The sequence below is a fragment of the Lissotriton vulgaris genome, unplaced genomic scaffold (genome assembly GCF_964263255.1).
Source record: "Lissotriton vulgaris unplaced genomic scaffold, aLisVul1.2 SCAFFOLD_721, whole genome shotgun sequence".
Taxonomy (NCBI): Eukaryota; Metazoa; Chordata; class Amphibia; order Caudata; family Salamandridae; genus Lissotriton; species Lissotriton vulgaris.
In genome coordinates, this window is record NW_028246456.1 from 909,013 (window position 1) to 930,990 (window position 21,978).

At 41.1% G+C, this 21,978-nt stretch overlaps 1 protein-coding gene across 5 annotated transcripts in view; it reads right to left on the bottom strand.

Moving 5' to 3' along the window:
- Positions 1-20,427, bottom strand: part of CYRIB (CYFIP related Rac1 interactor B) — a 259,856-nt gene extending 239,429 nt beyond the window's left edge. For 3 of the 5 annotated variants that reach the window (XM_086949380.1, XM_086949382.1, XM_086949384.1), the window contains exon 1: positions 20,313-20,427. The gene's annotated coding sequence lies outside the window, so the exon portion shown is untranslated. The remainder of the gene's footprint in view (positions 1-20,312) is intronic. The other 2 variants (XM_086949381.1, XM_086949383.1) reach the window with 1 other exon arrangement.
- Between the last annotated feature and the right edge of the window lie 1,551 nt (positions 20,428-21,978).

Genomic DNA, 21,978 nt, shown 5'->3' on the forward strand with positions numbered 1-21,978 from the left:
GTATAACAGGGCCTGCAGATTGGCGAAAAGAGAACTCCTTGGCGCATTGAAACAGAATAACAGGGAACTTATAAAGCGCAGGAGACAAGAACACCGGCAGTTAATCCACAATGCTAAGATCGAGTGGGGGAATGAAAACTGGGCGAAGTTAACATCAGCCTTAGCGGTTAAAGATGCACGGAAGTTCTGACAGATTGTGAGCACTGGTTTGGTGCAACCAGAGCTGGCAGTAGGGCCGAACATTGCAGCTGAGGTATGGGAGGAACACTTTAGTACACTCTACAAGGGGGACAATCCCCATATGGAGCCCCTTCCAGGTGATATATTGAACAGTTTTGTCCCTGGCTCACCAGAGATTAGGTTCACTTTAGGCGAGGTCCGGGCTGCTATATCTAAGCTCCCTGGGGGTAAAGCCCCCCGGGTTGGATAAGGTTCTGTGCGACCTTTATAAACATGAACCCGGGATCTGGGCTCCCTATCTATTAACAATTTTTAACGCAATCCTTGGCGGTATGATGGTCCGAAGTACTTGGCTGGGAGCAGAGTTGGTCCCTATATTTAAGAAGGGGTCGCCTCTGGTCCCAGCCAACTACAGGCCAATCAGCCTAATAGATGTATCTCAGAAACTTTTTGCAAGGCTGATTTTGGACCGCCTCTTGGACTGGATAGAGGACTCTGAAATTTTAAGCCTGTATCAGGCGGGCTTTAGGAAGAACGTATCCACCACAGACCAGATTTTCAGACTAACTACGCTCTTCTGGAAAACGGTTAAGGTAGATGGCGGGTCATTATACACTGTTTTCGTAGACCTTCGTGCGGGCTTCGATCCGGTCCCACGTCGGAAACTCTGGAGCGTTCTAGGGGACTTAGGCATACCGGCCCCCCTTTTAAACATAATAAGACTTCATACCCAGAATTTCGCGAGGGTCAGGTGCGGGAGAGAAGGCAATTTGTCATCTAGCTTCTCCGTTGGCAGGGGGGTAAGGCAGGGTTGCGTCCTGGCGCCTACCCTGTTTTGCCTCTACGTCAACGAAGTAATCCCCCATCTGAACGCGGTCCCCAATAGAGATGCCCCAAGGCTCGCTAGGTCGGGGATCTCTGCGATTATGTTCGCAGATGATACCCTGTTACTCTTTAAGAATCCAATGGGTATTCAGCGAGTCTTGGATGGCTTTGTCACCTTTTGCCACGACCAGGGGCTGGAAATAAATACATTTAAAAAGAAATTCATGATTTTTAATCCTCCGAAAACATCACGCCCAAACCCTGCTATAGGAGGTGTTCGGCTTGAAAGAGTGCAGACGTTCGAGTATCTGGGTCTGACTCTCAATGAAAACATTACCTGGGTTCAACACCAGATTAAATCTCAACTAAAGCGCTCTCAAAAGGCGGGGGGCATTCTTAAATTGCTAAATAAATCCACGCTAAAACCTATTGGCCCACCTCTTGAAATTTATAAAATGCAGGCCCGTGGAGCGGTAATTTATGGTGGCGAGCTGTGGGGTCACCAGTGTGCCCCTGTAATTACCGTCACGGAAAACAAGTTCCTTAGGCACTTGGTATCTTGGTCTATAAGTACACCTCTGCTCCCCCTAAGGCTTGATCTGGGACTGAGATCATTAAAAGAGGAATTGGGCCTTAAGCCTTTAACTTTTTGGAGGCGACTCTGGGTAACCCCAGAACTCGCCACTTACAGGCAACAACTGGCGGAGCTGTTAAATCTCCCGAATGCATGGAAACTTCCCTGGTTAAAATATATAAGGCAGGAATTTGAGAGGCTAGGCTGCCCCCTACTGTGGATTAACCCGGAACAAGCTTGTAGAAGCATATCCCGTAAAGAGCTGGTTAACTTGTACTATGATCACAATCTGGCTGACTGCTTATTGAATGCCCAAACAGGGACACTGTCGAACACATTCTTAGCAAGGAAAGACTATTACAAAATTGAGACCGTTCTTGATGATATCAGTCCTACTGGTTTAAGGAAGTTGTATCTCCAATGGAGACACGACTCTCTGCCAATTAGAGCCCTTACTAGCCGTTGGTCCCCACCTACTTCTAAAAATTGTGCAGCCTGCACTGCAAAGCTAGAAAATGAACTGCATGTATTGTTCTTCTGCCCGGCATATCGGACACCCAGGAAGAACTGGATTGTTCCAATTTGCAAAAACTTGGGGATTAGGCAGTGTTTCCAGCCGTACCGAATATTAAAAACTGATTTATCTCCAGTAATTGTTTTTGCTGTAACCACATTTTTAGCTAATATGTGGAACATGAGAAGGAAATTTATGGTAAAATGAGATCCAGTTGTATAGCTTCAGGGTCCCGGAAGGTTATTAGCGAGGGTAGGGAATTTGAGTAGACTTTCTTTTTAACTGTTTATAATGCTTTTCTATTTTAGTTTGATGAAATAGTTTTATTGGCACGATGTATTTCTGGTCTTTTTTATGCAAAATTGTAATGATTCCAGTAGAAATTTTATTGTCGATGCATTGTGACCTCTTTTATGACATTCATGTCGAAATAAAGAGGATAAAAGAAAAGAAAGAAAGTTTACAAAGCACATTGTGACTGTATACAGTGCCCATAGGGAATTCAGGTTGGACTGAGTGGCCTTGATGCATGGTTTTTTGACACCCTATAGATAAATGAAGGATGTACCACCCCTGCCCAAAAAATGGGAGCAGAACCCATATATTTGCGTGTCATACTGAGGAGCGGATAATTGGTACATGTGTATTTATCACTGCCCTAACTCAATGGGTTTGTGGCCTAAACTATGTCTTATAACTTGAAAAACTGGTGTCACGAAGGATTACCTGTAAAAGGTCCGATATGTGCAAACAACCGCCCCTTTACCCTTGCGCTACCCGTTGTTAATGAGCAATATCTACAAGCTGTACTGACTAACGGCATGCTGTTCACACAGTTTATTTACCATAAAAATACAGGACTAAGGAGAAAGGCAGGAGAAAGAAGAAGATCTGTCGGTAACTTACGCGCCGCAGCTCATTCTGAGCATGCGCGACCACGGTCCACTACTGAGTTTCCCAAAGCTCAGACGTGCAATGCGTACTATCGAGCAGAGCGAGGGCGATCCAAACCCGGAAATACCTTGTATGGCCCCCCGGTTTTCCCGGTTTTCACCAATTAACGGTAACTGAAGGGTGTACTTAAAGGTACACAACCAGGCCACTCACATTATCGACGGAGCATCGGTATGGGGCAGTCAAGCACAGGGATTCTCCTGATTTAGTGAGTACGGCTTAGCCGAGATAGATCACAGGGTCATCTTTCGCTACGTGACTAATACAAGGGCAAGCTGGACTATGATTTCACCTGCTTCTTTCCAGGATGCTATTAAACACTACAACCCCCCGTCCTGAAGGCTCATGATGCTAACCATTAGTTTGGCAGCAAGTATGCACTATAAATTGATCTTTTGACTTTGAACCACATTGATATATTTATATCCCACAGCATATCATCATCTAAAAGGATATTCAAATAGAGCGTGTGTTTCATGTTACATGTGTGTGTGTGTGTGTGTCTTGTGTTAGTCTCTTTTTTTACAGGGCACCTCAGGAATAGAATGACATTTTGTCTAGACAGTGCTGCCCTCACTTTTTTCTAGGTCACTGAACCAGCATGTTGGATATTTCACTATTGTAATGCCATATGCTTCTTTTTGTGTTCTTCAGTTTCCCACATTTCTTTCAGGTATACATTGCAGATATCTGTAAATAAAGAAGTAGGCACATATTAGCCTGAATTAATCAGAACTGGGTTTTATAGTTACGCCTAGTGACACCACAACGTGAGTAAGGTGGGGATCTGTGCACCCCGTCCTGAAGAAGCCTAGCTTCGAAACAGGTCGACGCACACATGAGGTGTTGTAAATTAATATACAAAATACCTAGACTTCACCCTTTTTAACAGTATCAGCACGGAGGCCCATTAAAACGTTTAGACATTACATGCCAGGTACTTTAATATTCACTTTTTTCGAACCCACCACTCACTTAACATCCAAACCCCTTGACACACCACACATAGCCTAAATATAAAGTGCTCCCACGTAATCGTCGGTTAGTAGCACGCCGCATTCCGTAGAGGGGTGCGAAGACCCCAATGATGAAGCATGACACCAAGGATCCTTTTGGTGTGCGACTGGTATTTAAAGAACACTGTGTGCTCCCCACCATTGTAGAGTTCACCCCAACAATATCCTTGTGTAGATTTTTTTTGTTTAAATAATTGTGTCCGGGGAGACCGAATCCACTTCATCTCTCCTCTCCCTTCTTTGTTGTACATATTTACATCTGAATATCCTTCCTGTTTTGTTCAATCTATAGACTACATCTAAAGCAAAACCGAATTTGAAAAGCAAAGAATCCACCTGGAGACCCCAAAACACTACAAGCAATGAGGCGATCCATCTCAGGAGTAGCTATAAGTGTGAAACGTCCTTCCTATTCGCACCAAACTCAGTCTTTTTTTTGAGAAAACTCACCTTTTCTGGATGAATCTCTCACCCACCAATCCAAGGTTCTTCACATAAGAACTGCAGAGCTGTTCTTTATTGGAAGGTTCCATTAAGAGTTTTTTTTTTACCATATACTAAAGAATATGGTTTACTATTCCATGCTTTGGCCATCCCAAATCTTCTAATGTTATGCTCATTGGTTTTTTTCTTCTGGTTTCATTCTAATGTAAATAGTTTAGATTCCTTGGTTAATTAAAATACACTTCTTTCATAGTCTTTACTAAACTTTTAGGTTTCCTTTTTGCTAAAGCTAGGAAAATCTCATGTCTAGATCAAGACAATGAGATGGTACAGTAAACAAGTTTGGAGCCCTTGCAGGAATCTGCCAGCCATGTAGTCCACTGGATTCAGGTAACAAGTCCCCAGTGAGATTTGCTTATCAGGATTCCTGAAGGATATCATGGAGGTGGTCAGGGGTATGTTATCTAAGGGGGATTGTCCCAGATGCATATTACTTCAGACAGGGGGCAATGTTAAAGTGATGACCCAATGGAAGGTAGAGGTACAAGATCAAACAGAAGCCACATTGGACCAAATTGAAGGTCTAAGTCAGAAAGAGCACGAACATCTGAGAATCTTCTGCAAGATAAAAAAGAGCAGATTTACGAGATTACACAACAGAGATGCACACCAAGTGAAAGACAATAGGGAGAAGGAGGTTTCTTGGAGAAATTGACCGTTTTATGATGCATATCAATGGGTCTTTACCAACAGAAACAACATGGTAGAGTACAGAGGGGCCGCAATCACCAAGGAATAAATAAGGCTGGTCCTTTAGCACAAACCTTAAACAAGCCGATCTGAAAGAAAATTTGCAAGGGAAGTAGGGAAAGCAGTAAGGGGATGCAAACTTTACCTCATCAACACTCACACCACTGAACTTAATAATTTAGGCTCTACAATTGAATGATCCGTTTAATGAACATTATTTTGAATTAACATTATGGTAGAATGGGAAGGTGTGCTGGTTGTCTTATTTATTACTCTTGCTCCCTGTATAGAATGTGAAGACTCCTAGGCATGTCTAGTTCCTGTGAATCATTACCTGGTGACCAAGTCAGCAGCAAGTCTCAGAAGCTCCACTTATTGCAAGGATCCCAAAAGATTCTCCAAGTGAAGAACTACCACTAAACTTCAAAGACCACTTCATGGTAAGGACCATCCAGACTTTTAAAGAAGAACATTAAACTTAGGAAGAATAGACAGAAATCCACTGCCAACTCCAGAAGATGAAAGAACCAAGCTTTTGAAAACAAGATGGGATAAATAGGAAAAGAGCACAACTGAAGAGCCTTGTAGAATCAGAGGGGAAAAGGGAGGAAGGCATGAGCACAGAAATCTTAAAGTCTGAGAGAAAGGCATCCATGGCCCAGACCTCTAGATCCCAACTTTAGCTCACGAAAAAACAGCAGTAGGCAATTAAAACATGGAAGAAAGTGTCTAAGTCCATTGCCCATAGATGTTGAACACACCATAAATATACGAGGAGTCAACCTCCAAATTCTCACATCCCAAAAAGTACCAATACACTGCTATATTGGCCAGATCTCAAAGGTACCCTAAGATGATTACAATGAGCACCAAGGGTTCTCTAAAGACATTAATAAGGGGCTTCAAACTAATTCCCCCGCACATGTTGAGATATCATTGTAGGGCAGATACGCTCTGAAGTGACTCGTCAATGACCTAATTAGCTACAGAAAACTAAAAAATACATACAATTGAAACAATCCAGTTGTAGCTATCTAGACATATTTTGAGCATGCACTCCAAAGTGAGTGAATTCATTTGTGGTTTTCAAACAGTACTTTTAACTTCAAGGGTATGCAAAGTTTTCTCAACAAAAACTAGAAATATAATGCTGATCGCAGACTTCAACATGAGACATACTTAATTGCAGCTTAACAGTGGTCACCCCTTCTGAGATCGAGCTTTAATTTAACTACCAGGTCTAGAAGAAATACTGGCAAGTATGGAAGGTTGTATGAGACTAATGGATCAGAAAAGGGGATTCGTCACAGCCCTTTTGACTTTAACAATGCTCGTTTTCTTCTGTCACAGTTTGTCATGGTTTTTGCAAATCTTTATAGCTAGGGAAGAGGATATGCTACAAGCCAAAATATTTTTGGGTCCGAAAAAGCACACATTGCCATAGACGTCCCTGTCACTTAAGGGAACTACTTTGTGTGTGGATGTTCTTCTTGAGAAATGAGTGAATCCAGTCACCCAATGTGAAGTTAGCTAATAGATCAGTGGACTGGTCAACTGCCCCATCCTGTATCCTGTAGTAGGTGAAGAAAAAAGATTGAATTACACAGTAACAGACCAATGGATTAAGAGAGGTGGCAACCGCCCCTATAAGTACGAATATTATACGTATAGTGGTAGTAAAATCAAGGAGGTATTGCCTAAACCCATATCAAAAAAAGAAAAAAATGATGTCCAATATATGTGATAAAACTCTGAGACCAATCAGATCAGAATAAACAGATATTAGAAATGAACTGAAGACAACACAAACATAAGTAAAATAACCACGATAGATTTTGGAAATGGGAGGGATCTAGGATTCAAATGTAAATCAACGATTGATGACAACAAAGATTGCTAAATCCACTAATAGGAAACATGTGCTGCCTAAATTGTACAAACTGTACCTATGCATTGAGAAGGGTTGGTGTGCCACCCATTTACAGGAAAAAAGATAAAAACATGTACATTATGCAACATGAGAGCAAAAAACAAATCTATGATAATAAATGTCCATAGAGACTTTACTAGAGATCACTGAAATAAAAGCCTAGTCCTGATTGAATGAACAGGGATCAAACTTAAGTTTAAAAAACACAAAATCACCGCTGGCAAAGAACTTTGTTCAAAAGTAACATTAACTATCACATTTTAAGATTTCAAATGTTGGAATATGGGTTCCCTTCAAGTTGTGGGTCTGGATGCCCACACAACCACTGTCGCCATATCTCCCACAGAGAAGCAGACCGCTCGCAGACACAAACCTGACGGAACAAATACAGCAATTACTAGCCTCCTAGGGAGATAGTGGGAGGGCTGAGGGGTGTGGGGATTACTATTGGGCTAACGCTCACAGGGCCTTACATTAAAGCCTAGGCGCAGGTCTCTAGTTGGTGTAGGGCTGTCCTACGGAACTCGTTCACATTTCTCGTGAACATATCTCAACCCAAAACTTGTTGCTAAAAAAAATGCATTACTCCTTCCTCCAGCAGCTTCTACATCAATGCAAACAATAGGCCACTTAAAATATATCTTTCTATAAGCACTACAGCTTGCTTGTTTACCAAGTGCAACTTATAAATCTTTACATTTCTTAAAGTTCCATTTTCTCTTTTCCTTTTGACAGCACAGGGTCAAATACAATCTTTTTATGTTATGTGTATCTCTACAGCGCACTACCTGCAAGAGTATCCCGGCGACACTTCAGTGTCGATACTTCAACAAATGTACATCATTACCATTACAGGTCCAAAAGGCATGCCTTGGGAGAAGTGGAGTTTGTGTACAGTCTTTTTAAACTATTGAACATAAGTCAGCAATGGGCATCTTTACAAACGTTTTTCACAGTGCTACACCATTGAGAGCTACGGCTTTACCAGTTACCCTCTCACCCTTTACTGAATAGTATTGCTTATGTACACAAAGATCTTAAGAATATAGAGTTTTTGTGCACAAAGCTATTGAATAGAGTGTATGGCTTCCGTGCGCACAGCAGAAGGGGAAACCATTTAAAAATGTTTCCTAATAAGTCTCAAGTATATTTGTATACCCAAATTCCTTAGCAATTTTTTTCTTATTCAGGCAATCTCTCCTTTCTCCTGTCCAGAGTACAATGGATTGTGTAACACATAGGGCGTTGCACTCTGCAGAAAACATGCACTCATGTACACACTTATTATAAAAGGTGAGCTTCATTTATTCAGTACATTCCAGTATTTGTTTTGGGCAAGTCTTCTTCGGTTTCATGTTTACCTGTGCCCACTCTACAATTCTCTCGAAGAATCTCTGCCAATTAATAGAGAGCTCTGCACAACCATTAAGAAGGACTTGCAGTACACTTTATCCTTATTTTTGAAGTGTCTACGAAGCAGTTTAGAATTCAAGACACTGGTTCTTCAAAAGAGTATTTTTATTTATTTTTTACTTTTATCACTGGGTGATACTGCAGTCTCTTTCGTTTAGGTCATCCTTCTGCTGTGTGGGTAAAACATGCACACCTAAACGCACTTCTTTTTTATTTAGAGCATATACCTGTGCATTTTAAAATGTGTCTGCACTTGGACTTGTATCCAGGCACACGGTGTAAGACTTCTGGAAAGACTATGATCCGTTAAAAAAAAGTCTGCAGGACAGTGTATGGTGCTTCATGTTTATTGTAGGATTTAAAATATTGAGCCTTAAAACAGATTAACTATGTTTGACATTTTTCATAATGGGGAATAATCCAGAATCTTCCTTGGTAAACCTTCTGCTGCCCTGCAGGAAATACAGTGAGAGTACAGACCAAAAAATATATCTACAAGTGAACCTATTTATTACTATTTTATATTTATAATCTTGTTTATATTTGTACAATATTCTTAGCTAATACCCATTTGAGTGTGCTCCATTTGGGAACTGAACCAGCTACATACTACCAGATCTCACTTTTATATAGAATTTTGCCAGCATATTTGCAAATAATTTGACTAGACAGATCGCGTGTAAGCATCCGAGGCGCCCTCTTTTACAGTAATGTAATTTTACCCAAACTCGGGTCCAAAGTCCACAACTGGATCTTTGGTAGATCGAGTAGTGCACTTCTCTTTTGTGGAAATTTTTCGAACAGATCTTAGCTAAGCCCCTTACCTCGGACTCCTCCTACAGCTTTACCACCACCACCAACCCCTCAAATCTGATAGTTCACGCTCTGTGACTCGTGTGACTATTCTCAATGGCTCTCACATAAAAAAAAAAAAAAGAAAAGTATACCCACAAGCACTCTATTGCCAGGCAGATGAAAATAAGTAGAGGGAGCACTGGTTGGAATTATCAAAGAGTAATGTCAGAGAAAGAAACATTAACAGTCGAGGAAAGATTTTCATAGAACATTTTGAAACTTTGGTCCGCGAAGTCTTAACAATATGAAGTTAGCTTTTTTCGTGGAGAAAGATAACTAAAGGACATTAAATAAATAAAGGCTGTGCGACATCTGATGAGTTGAAAAATATTAGATTAGGATTGCATTATATAGGCTAATTTATCCATTTCAATAAAGGCAGAAGAGTCACACTATCAAATGAAGAAATGACTATGTAACACCTAAAGGATTAAAAAAAAGTCTATCTGGAGCAGAAGTCTAGATAGAAGAACAGGAAAGTGCCAGACTGTTATACAAAAAAGGTGCAGACAGAAAGAAAGGGAAAGAAGCTGCGTGTTGGATTCGTTTGCTTCAAATGGAGAGTATTTGATTAGAGTTTGATTTTTAAGGTGATTCCAAGGCAGAATATTTTTGCTCAAGAATAATCGAACAATAAGACTTATTGCATGCGTATATCTTTTTTCATACAAAAAGGAAAAGTCCATACTGAAAAAATAACCTCACTCTAAAGAAAAGGAGGATATCTTGAATATCACTGGTATAAGGAGTATATAGACCCGTTAATCAAGAAAAAAATGGAACACACATTTCATAAGATAAATAAAGAGAAATAGTGATATGAAATGAAGTGAAGATGCCACAAGAGGGCATGATTGCTTTAGGGATGGGAGTGCCTAATTTGTATTTTCGTCCAGAAAATAGGAGGAAGGTTGTAACTCTTCATGACTGCAAAGATGTAAGGAATAATGTTGACATTAAACGAAGGGAACAGAACTGATTGCGCACGTTTATGAGATGATTTCGGATTCTGAGTCGGCGACACACAGGTATGTATTTCTTTGGAATCCCAACAATGAAGAGAAACTTAACAGCTGAGCAACAAAATGAGTTACCAATACGTTAACTTACTAAAGAGTATAAGACCCTGAAAAGCTAGAGCAAAAAAATAACCCCAAAAGAGGCAAGGACATAATTTGTTTGTAAAGCAATGCAGAAAATAAGGTATGGGAATGCGGTTTGCTTCCACACCTTGCATGATACAGCAGGGTGAAACAAATGTGTGGTACGAATAGAAAAATCTGAGAATTGACTCACAAATGATGGAAAATACATCAAAGGAAATTCCCCCAATAATATTGACGAAATATAAATACTTTAATCCTAGGTTTAAAGTATTTAAAGTACTGTTGTTCAGTAACGTGTATGTCAAATCTAGGGAAAATAAAAAAAAAGAAAAAAGAAAAAACCCTCAAAAACATAAAACCACAAAGAATACGTTTTTATAAGAAATATCTATTTTTGCCACAAAAAAAAACTCCTTGATTCTCGCTAATTTCAGGACTTTCTATAAAAATCATGGTATACATATTATCCTATTTGTGACATTTATTGAAGCACAATCATAATGGGTGAAGGATCCTGGACACCGGGTTGTACATCTTTCACAAAATCAAGGTCTGGCGCTAATCCAGACTGCGCCTAGAGGAGGAAGGGCACAGATGTTTGGGTCAGCGCCTTCCCAACAGACCATGCTCCAAGGCCAATTCCACCGAGTATGAATAACTGGGGTTTGCCATCCACTAATACATCCACTGCCTTACTGTAAAAGGCCAACGGATGTGCGAACTGGGGGTTGGGCAGCCACAAGTCCGGTTTGCATCCTGGCACCCACCAATGGCCAAAAGGCACATGTAGCGAGTGTTGGACACCTCTCCTTGCATCCAAAAATCGGTATGCATCAGTGAAGGACATGCACAGCGAGTGATCAATGTTGGTTGCAAGGTAGGCAGAGTAAAGCTAATTCCTTCAATGTGCCCAGATCGCATGTGCTTCAACCTTGCACAGCTGAAGCCGAAACCCTCTGCCCAACCCTTTTGCACACAGCTGAACGCCACAAGTAACAGCATTCTGTGGCATGAGAAATAATATATATATTTTTTTAACTTAATCCATTGCGTGCTTCTGTCGGCCAACGGGCGTCGCGCGCACTACTTCTGTAGTGCTCCGTTCGTCCGCTGGCCACCGCGGCCCCACCGTGGCAGAATTGCCACCGCGGTTAAAGGGGAAGTTATGCTTTCTTTTGCTGAGAGGACTTGTGCATGTAATAAATACAGAAAACAAAAAAATATATAAATAACAAACTTCAGCACTTCCCTGAAGAAAAAAAAAGTTAAAGCGATGCCAAGGTTATGAAAGAAAATCTAAAAACTTATGGATGGCTACCAGTAGCGACTACTGTCAGACGGGGCTTGTCCAGGGAATGAAAAAAAAGAGACCTTCCCTGGAATGGTCAGCAGCCGCCTCTCCTTAATCCTTTTTGTTCTTCCTGTTCGGCGCTCAGACGGGGAGAGGGAGGCTGTGCATGTTCTTTTCCAAGCTGTGTAATGCAGCCTGGTGGGGAACATGCAAAGTGCACATAACTGTATGGCCGGCACAAGAGGGCTGGCTAAACAGTCATGAGCACTAAGAGCGCAAACCACTCCCCCCCCTGCTCTGGCCAGCACCGCCCACCAGGGACTGACACAGAAAAAATAAAATAATAATAGCGTTACCGTATAATAATTTTATTTTGCCTTTTGAGCAGTGCGGCAACGTTCTCCGCCTTGGCGGAGGAAGCCGCCACGGATGGCTACAAAAATCATACGTCACACAAGATCTCTGGGGACAGAGATCAAGAACCCAGCCGTAGTCTATGACTCTATTCCCAAAGCACACAATGGTGTTGGAATAGTGTCAATAGTTCCAAGAAAGAAAAAAGGGAAAAAAATGAAAAATATTCCTTTTTTTAGGTGTCCCCTCACTCACCAGGGTTGCCCCACGGTGACATGCTTCATCATAGGGGCCATCCCAGCACTCTACGGACTGGGGCGTGCTGCGACTTGCAGAATTACGTAGGAGCACTTACAAAAGACTATGTGTGGTGCGAGGAATGTGATGTGAAGGAGGGGAGTATATGTGATTAGTTAAAATTACCTGCCTAGTGAGTTGCAAATACTTTATTCTGGCTCCTAGGTGGTAAAGCTAAAAATGGTGTTGAAATGGTAGGATACCTAAATTGTAATGGGTTTAGGTGTACCTAACAACTCCTGTCTGCCAACATGTTTCGTGCGTCCCCCTAGCACTTCCTCAGGGCTACACAGGGACCAGCCCTGTGTTCGCCACTCCTTATCCAAAGCCTAATAAGCTATTAAATACGAAATAATAATAATAATAGTTAATTTAATGCTGCAAATAAATGAGGCATGCATCTGGTACCTACGCAACCAAACTTAATCACGTGGTCCTGTAAAATAAAAGGAAAACAATAGTGATAGTTAAGGGGTATCAAGTTCCCCTTGTAATTTCACATGACACACATATTGCATGGACCTTTAAGAATATTGACTGTATTTCATGTGGCCCATTGATGTGAAGACGTTTTTGAAAACGTGGTTAAGCACCTCTTGGTGAGCACACAGTGAACACACACAACACAACCACACTGTTGTGACTACGCTCACACAAAGACATTTTTACATACATGAAAAGAGGCTTAACTGTGCCCCATGGAATTGGTAGGGGTACAATATCCTGGTAGATCTGGGAAAAATAGAAGAATGGTGTCTGTTAGCCTTAGCTGTCTCCCTTGATAAATGTTTCCAAAGGCTGGTAAAAGAACTAGGAGATTATCCCAGTGTTGGTGCCTCCAAAAACGCTACAAAAAACACTTACTTGCTGCCGGGATACCACAATCGGTCTCACCTAGGCAAACCTCTCCGGTCCGAATGTTAGTGGACCGAGGGCGGTGCCTGCTCATGTATCCTGCTTCCTGGTGTGAGAATAGAAAGACTAGCGCGTGTACATGTGGTGGTCGCGTGCTTAACGGGCTCCATCTTGGGTGTATTCCGGGATTCTGGAACAGTTTTTTTTTACAATATTTAACTCATAGGGGCCTCGTTTTTGAAGAAATAAGTATTTTCGGATTCGCACACTATGGGCTCAAAAAAGTAAAAGTCTCTGGGCAATTGTATAAAATCGGACCTAATTCCTGATATGTGCTAGCTACTATCCATAGGAGCGGGCGCCATCTTGTGTGTACCCTAGGATCTTCCACTATTAAAAACTATTTTTTCACATGAAAGGGGTCTCGTTTTTGAAAATGATAAATTACTCATTCTCATGTTAACAGTTGGTATATTATGAGTATCTCCCCTTTGTTTGGTTCAAAAAACGATTTATGACCCGTTTTTTTTTTATTCTTGTCGTATATTACTAGGGTATTAACACAGTGTTATTCTGACCCTATGGTGTTTTCAAATACTTGAGTTGGGTGCCACTAGTGGTAGTAGTTGTTGTTTTACCCTTCATGCATATCTGAAGGGATGGGTGAATATATAGTAGTGTTACAACACCTCTTATTGGGCCAGTCTCCCAGTACACCTAGACAAGGGTCTGTGCATCCTTTTCTCACTTCATATTTGAGGGAACCTGCTGTCTGAGTGGTTGTCTATGCCGGTTGCCCCCATGGTATGTCATCATTTAGACCCAAGACGTGAGACCTAAGCTTCAAGACCCAGCGTTGCTCTTTTTCCAGTAGTTTCTTTTCTAGGTCATATTGTGGCTGTAGAGTCTCAAGGACCACCCAGTTGAAGTTGGTGGTGGTGTGTCCCTTTTCTAAGAAATGTGAGGTCATTTTGGTGTTCGAATGTTTGCATCTAAAGCTGCTGCGATGTTCTATCATGCGTGTGCAGACCTTTCTTGTCGTCATATCAATATAGTGCAGATTGCACGCACATGTGAACATGTAAACCATGCCTTTTGTATTACAATTGGAGTATGACCTTATGTCCCAAGTGACCCCATTGTTGAATGTCACTTTCTTTGTTAAGTGGCAAACGCTGCAGTCAGTGTATGGATAGTTACCAAGTGGCAACGGATGTAAAAGACGTACTTGTCCCACCTTTTCTCTTGGCCTGGTATGTACCAACAGGTCTTTCAGGTTTCTCCCTTTTCGGTGGCTGAACATAGGTAACGCCAGATCTAGGCCCCCGCTGTTTAGGGTCCTCCAATGTTTTCTCACAATCTTTGATACCTTATCAGAAGCCACATTATAAATCATACCTCATTGCCGCCTTGCACTGCTCGTGACCTCACACATGTATGACGGGGCCAGACACATTACTGATGACATTGACGGCACTGCAGTTGAAAGCACTTGATTGGTTCTACGACAGTATTAATATATACATGAGAAGCAGTTTTTTTTAAGGCAGAGTTTAAATCCCCTTTATTCTCTCACACTACGTACTAACACCATAATGTGTGCAAACTATGTTCTTAAAGATAATATGGTCTACATTAAAGGTAAATATCCTTTAGATCTTCACACACACCCAACTTTCAGAATAGCGCGAAGAGGTTAGACATTACCTTTCACAAACCTCTTCCAGTGGCCTGTACACCAAGTGTAACACTGAGCCACGGGTAGTACATTCTCTCTTGTCTCTAGGTGCAGGCTTTTTTAGATTTTTTTTTCCCCCCGATCTACAAGTCGACATACTCATTGTGCCAATTTCTCATTAGTTTACAATTTGGTTACCACTACCCTGAAACAATATTCATGGCTTAACAGGTAAACCATACAAGATAAATTGAGCTGACTAAACCATATAAACTACCTTTAGCCTTATTATTTAATGAACAGTACGCATGTTGTGGCTATTACTGGTGCACAATACCGGTTAAGTTCAAACACAATCAGTATGACCAGTTCAGTATGTTGTGCTCATAGAGGACTTATCTGTATGGTGCATATGATACAACACGTGCTCTTCTGAAACTCTGTGAGGTCTAACCTCTTCATCCAGGAATTACGTACTCAACCATTATGTGCGGTCAGCCATCTCTCGATCATGGGTATACTGCGTCCATTTGTGCTTTTTATATGTTTATCATGCACTACCTTCTTCAGGGATAGTTGAGGTGATAACCCTTCGCAAGACGCATTCACTGTGCAGAATGATTAGCCATTTTGCTTTTCTTAGATGTATATAGAATAGACTTAATTATTTCTTGTGCTTGCTTAAGACGCACATACCAAATCACACTTTAGAGAGGTCTTTAATGTTATATGTGATCACATCTGTGACATCATTGATGTCCTCTTGTCGCTTGACTGGTTGCTCATCAAAGCCTAGAGAGACTTAAAGGCCTGCATGGCAGATTAAGCTGTGCATCTTAAAATCCCATATTTCCTTTCATAAACATTCCCTTCAGAGTCTACCAAGGTTAGATCTACACTGCAAATATTAGTTCACCCCTTCACAATCAATGTGACAGGCAAATACACACCACTGTCAATAACACAGTTACAAGTCTATGCCCATTTGGTAAGTCTCATAAAAAGTGAGGCACACATGTTAATCGCAAAAAAACTACTGAAACTAGCCCTGCCCCACATTGCTACAATGTTTGATTTTCAAATATGAGCAATGTCCAATTACAGAACATTCCTCAATGCTCTTAGATCAGTATAGTGGAAGAAGAAAATAAAAGGCGCTTTCCATATATTGTTCTGCCCACGAGTACTTCAAGGTGTGCAAAGAGATTAGCATTTCACATTGAATCATTATGCATCCAAGCAGGATAATGAGCACCAGCATTCTTGCATCTTCAATGACAGAATCCTACTCTAATACTGCTTCACGTGATTAGTTTATTTACAAATTGCAAAAGCTGCATGGGTGTTGATGCCTGAGCCAGCTGAAAAGCGTGCTTTGTGAGGCTCCACTATCAGGTTAAAGGTATTCTTACATAAGTAGCAGTAGCAAAACTTGCATCAATCAATGTTAAATATTGCAGGTAGAAAAACACAATGTATCCAAAACAAAGGGATCATTTCTGGGATATTAATGTTAATCAACATTTTTCATGGTCTAATGGACAACTTACGTTTAGTAACACTCTTTCTGATCGAGACTATCTAGCCACAGATTGCTCACCATCTGAATATGCCCGAGGTGTCAGACTGAATCCGGAAACTTTGCATAAGTAACTGTCTGAAGGTGGTGCCATGTGGCTCCGCAATGAGACTGATCTGCTCCGGAACTGTAGTACGGGACCTATAAAGGTGCCACTGCATGTGCGGACGTCACTTGATTTTGAGACTATCCGCTCTCCCAGACGCAGAGCAAAAAAAAAATAATAATTGGTAGACAGCATGACGAATATGCGTTTAGCTTTGGACATTGCCAGATCAGATGAAATAGCAAGCCCCAACCCCTCAACATGTGTTGTCTTGTGTCCATTCCAAGAAAGTAGTTTCACAGGTATGCAATACTAGTACATCACATTTTACTGTAGTCTTCTGAATCTTGAAGTCTTATGTTCTATGGTATATCTCCTCCCAGTCCTTGGTGGACACTGACTGCCCTAGCTTAGCCTCCCATCTCTTATGTCACTGGACTCTCTCTGGTCCAAGTGAATGTGTAAGGTGTTTATAAAAGCCAGCCAGAAGGCGCTTGTCATATCGTCTCGCAGTGAGCCATTTTTCTAATGAGGTCAACACTAGACTAACTCATTACCCAGTGGCCAACCTGGTAGTAGTAAATTCACTTTGTTTCAGTAAGCCAGAGACATGTTTTTATGCACTCAAAGGCTCTTATGCCTGCTTTGTCAAATTGGTCTCCCACTCCCTTGCAAACCTGACCCCTCCAACCAGAAAATGACCCCAATCTCTTGAGCTGGGGTGAAATACAGATTTGTCCAGCACTGGTGTGCAGGGAGAGGGAAACATTTTTAACCCGTTTTCTGGCCACCAGGTCCCAAAGCGTTGCCCCGACTACAGACTAGGAATAAAGCGCCCTGGGTTTCTAGTCAATTCGTTTTCCTTATTGTGTTGCCAGACACCATTGTGACACTAATTGAATAGTTTTTCTCGGTTTTTGGGGGTTAGCTTTCCATAAGGTACCGGTGTTGGGCTGCCTGGTAGTGTAGTTTAATATTGCCAAAGTCGGGTCACCCTAATTTAAGGGATCCATGCATAATGTCTTTGGATAATCTTGTTTTTTCCCATCCGGGATAAATTCAACAATCATCCCTGGATCCTCCTCGGAGTCAGCACAGGTACCAACAGTGGGAGTGCTTCAAAGAGGTACGAACTATAGGCAAGGTGGTCATCATAACCATAGCAACTCTTCAACATCAGGACAGACCTCAGTGTGCTATGACCGTCTGTCCTATCTGATATTGCTCAGGAGAGGTGTGCTTTGCCGGTTTGTTTGGTCGAGAGTGGGTGAGCTGTAACCCTAAGTGGGTGACTCTTCCTTCAGGCAATAGAAGGGAAATTTCGCTTTAAGCAGAGCCACCTGGTCCCACTGCATAGACAGATTTAAGATCTGGAATTCGGCTATGTTCATATTGAACCTTGAGTTTCTCACAATACTCCTAAATCCTGTATCAAGGCCAGAATTGATTGCATGGCGTTATTGGTCAGCACCAGGTCATCGGCCATATACATCAAAAGTGTGCAAATGTTTACCCATTTTAACTCCTATAATATTAGTCGGTCGCACTGTAATTACTAAAGGTTCCAGTGTCAGTGGACCAAAGAGTGACAAGAGGAGCAATCAAGTTTTTGTACAGCTTGGTTTTAAAGCAAGTCATTTGTTGTTGGACTACAGGAATCACTAAGAACAAAACTGTATTAAGTTGAGATGCAATACAAAGGAAAGCAGTTCGCACCTCACGAGGATTCATCAATGGTGGATACTCTGAACATCAGTGAATTTCCATGCTATTGTAGATAATGTTATTCCAGGTGCAACCATCTTCTGGACCCAACGCAGTTTGGGTTCAGACCTGGACAAGCACCGAAACTGCCTTAATCAAGGCCACAAACGAGATAAAGTCAGCAATGGATAAGGGAGGAACTGCATCTTTATTTTCCTTGATTTGTCGGTGGCCTTTGATATAGTAGACCAGAAGGTTCTGATCAACAACACACAAATTGGGATGTTCGCATTTAAAACCGGAAACATCATTGGCATACGTTTCACGGTTGCATTTGAGCAATCAGTGAATGGATAAGCAAACACGGTCTAAAGTTAAATTCAGGAAAGACAGAGGTCATCTTATTTGAAAATCATACCTTGGTTTGGTCCCCATTCCAGTGGCCGAGGAACTGGGACCGCTTCCATCTCCCTAGAAAAAGGCAAACTTAGGTGCTGTCATTGATGACAAACTGAACTTCGAAAATCAGATCAATTCAGTTGTTTCATCCTCATTCTACAACCGGAGGATGATTAAATACATTTATCCGTACATCCCATCAAATGCAACAACAAAAAAACGAATGACAGCTGTAGTCTTAACAAAACGACTACTGGAATGGTCTGCATTTAAATATGCAAGAACAATACCAGAATAAATTACAGACCTTGTAAAATGCGGCAGCTAGGTTGCTTTTGGGCATTTCCGAACTTCAATCAGTCTCCTTGGCAATCTACAATGGCAGACAGTCCGGTACCACATCACATTTAAGGCTCTCTGCTTAGGCCATGTGGCACTGCATGGCATTGGCCCTGAGTTTTTGAGGCAGGCATTGAAATAGTACTAACCCAGCAGGAATCTGCGATTCTCTGGGGCCAAAAACACCATGGTCCCCAGATACAAGAGGACAAATTGGGGAGGAAGAAACTTCATTACAGGCACGACCAAGATTTGGAATCTTTCCTCTCCTCGCATCGGGGCCTTGCCCTCATTGCTATACTTCAGAAAGGAGCTAAAAACATGGCTGTTTAATAATTAAGGGTTGTTTCCTTGTGTTCGAGAAAAGTTGGCGCCAAGACACCTCCGGGTATTTGAGCACCCTATAAATTCCTTTAATAATACATACAGTGCCTAGCACCTGCAGGCATATATGCAGACCTACACATAAAATGAGTGAAACATATGTGAAGAGCAAAATTCTCTTTGAAAATGTGTGGCTGCGTTATTTGACCCTACAGGCCACGGTTCAAAAATGAACCTGCATGCTGAGAGAGTCAGTCAAGCAGTGCGCTACCTTTATCCGGGATATCTCAATGAATACTCAACCTGTGAGCAGGGTCCAGATTCAGAGCGTTTAATTTGTTCTCATTAGCTATTCTGGTGTACGAGCACATTGTCCTCCACAGATCAGCAAGGACCAGAAATGTATTCCTTTAATTGCATTGCATCTTTCCCCAGCATAGTGTTTCAGGTCAAGTGTGCTGTCGGGGAATGATAGATGTACCCAAGAAACACACACCAGTGCATTCATTTTTAACAGAGGCTGTGACTCAGCCAATAATCGTTCATCTATTTCCATCACATTATAGCTATTACTTGTCTGATTAGTACCTTTTAAAAATAAAAATGCTACAATTGTCCAAAAACCCTATTGAAACGTTTCACAGATAACACTTTCTAATATTCATCAAACCTTATCAATGCTATTAATTTCCCTTTGAAAGAAAAAAGTTACCAACAGTTTGCAATGTTTGAGATAATTTGACAATGTATTAATTAGGAAAGTGATTCAAACGTATTACAGAGTTTTAGACTGATCCGTGCTCTCTTGCATTCTAGATCTATATAAACCCATTGTTAAAATTTTGTTCATATGTACCAGTAAATAATTTATAAAAATACACATACCTGTGAAAAAATATTTACCAGTGGAGATTGGTTTATTTTGTACTTAAAAAGCTTAAATCCTCAAGCAGCTGATGTTACAAGTTAGTTGCTGAAGCCCTAAGATAATGAAGAAAAGGTCTGAATAAAACGTGTGACGGCCTCCTAAATAAACAACAACAAAATCAATTTCTAAATACATTTTACATAACAATACCTATGGAAATCACCAATGTAAAAAAGATAAATGCACAATGGAACTCGTTGGTTTGAAATGTCTACAAATAAGGAGATCAAATATGCAAACTGTCGTTACTATTCATATGAAACCATCCGTAGACCAACAAATATTGCCTAACCTTTGAATAGTAGGTTTTAAAAATGCTTGCCAAACTGCATGTTTTTTATGACAGACCATGGAACAACAGATTCCATTGTTTAAGATGAGAACACTTAAGTGAACAAATTAAAAGAGACCAAACTAACATGAAATAAAACCACTTTAATCAAGTTTATGGTATAGCTTCATAAATTCTTACAACAGTTACAGATAAATCCCATTCAATGAATCGAATCACAAGATAATTTAAGGTAACAAAATACCTACCAAATACAGTACACATATTAGCAGATTAGGTGCATAGATCCACTCAGAGTGGGTGGGTATGTTATTAAGAATAAGAGGGGACGGAACGATTAAGTGAGAACAGCCAATGATGTTACAATCATAGATAATATATATAATAAAATAGCTTTGTTTGTGAGCACATTATAGTTCAGCTACAAGGTGGAAATGGGTTGTAGAAGTAAAGAGGACAATAAAAACAACACAATGTGTTTTTAAAAATGACAGGCTATAATTGTTGCATGCAAAACCAATGTATTATTTCTTAACCAAAATGATAGAAAATATTTACTATGCTCATCTACGGTGCCACGGCAATAGCCCATTGTATGCAAACGTGACCAGAGTCCAAATCACCAACACTTCAATTTTAATATTAAGATAAGATTGAGTTATGATGCAAGAAGCAACACCATTCAGATTGGAGCCAATTTAAAGCTCACTGCATGAAGCTATTTGTCTCCATAGACCAATGTTTAAACATTCTTAAATACGGATCACCATCTTCCACAGAGCAACTTTTAGATAGTAAAATGATCCTTACAAAAATCCTTACAGACATTGAAGAAAATGTTTCCAAAATAGGGATATTAAAGCAGACAATTGCTACTTGTAAATGTAAATGTATTGCGATTTATATAGCGCACGTATCACCTGAAGGCATCAAGGCGCTTGCCTTGGGAACCCGTCCTGGTATTCCCCTGTGAGATAACCCCAGCAGGGTATCCACAAGGTGAAAGCCAGGCATCCCGCCGCGTGGGGCCGTAGTGGAGATTAAGCAAGCTATTGCCCAGAGTCGCAGTGTGTGAACCCGTGAGTCAAGTAGGCACCGGAACGAGAATTATCCAGTCCGTGGAATTTTTGAGCCCAAGACCCGCCGAGGCGGGGAATTGAACCCTGGTCCAGGACAGATCTCAGCTTCCGGGTCTGCCGCCTCTAACCCCTGCGCCACACTTCTCCACTACTTAAATTTAAATTTGCTACACCACATTATCAATTAAGGCAGCAGTTTAGTTTGCAACTTTGCCCTCATACCACAACTAATCTACATTCTCTCCTGAACTT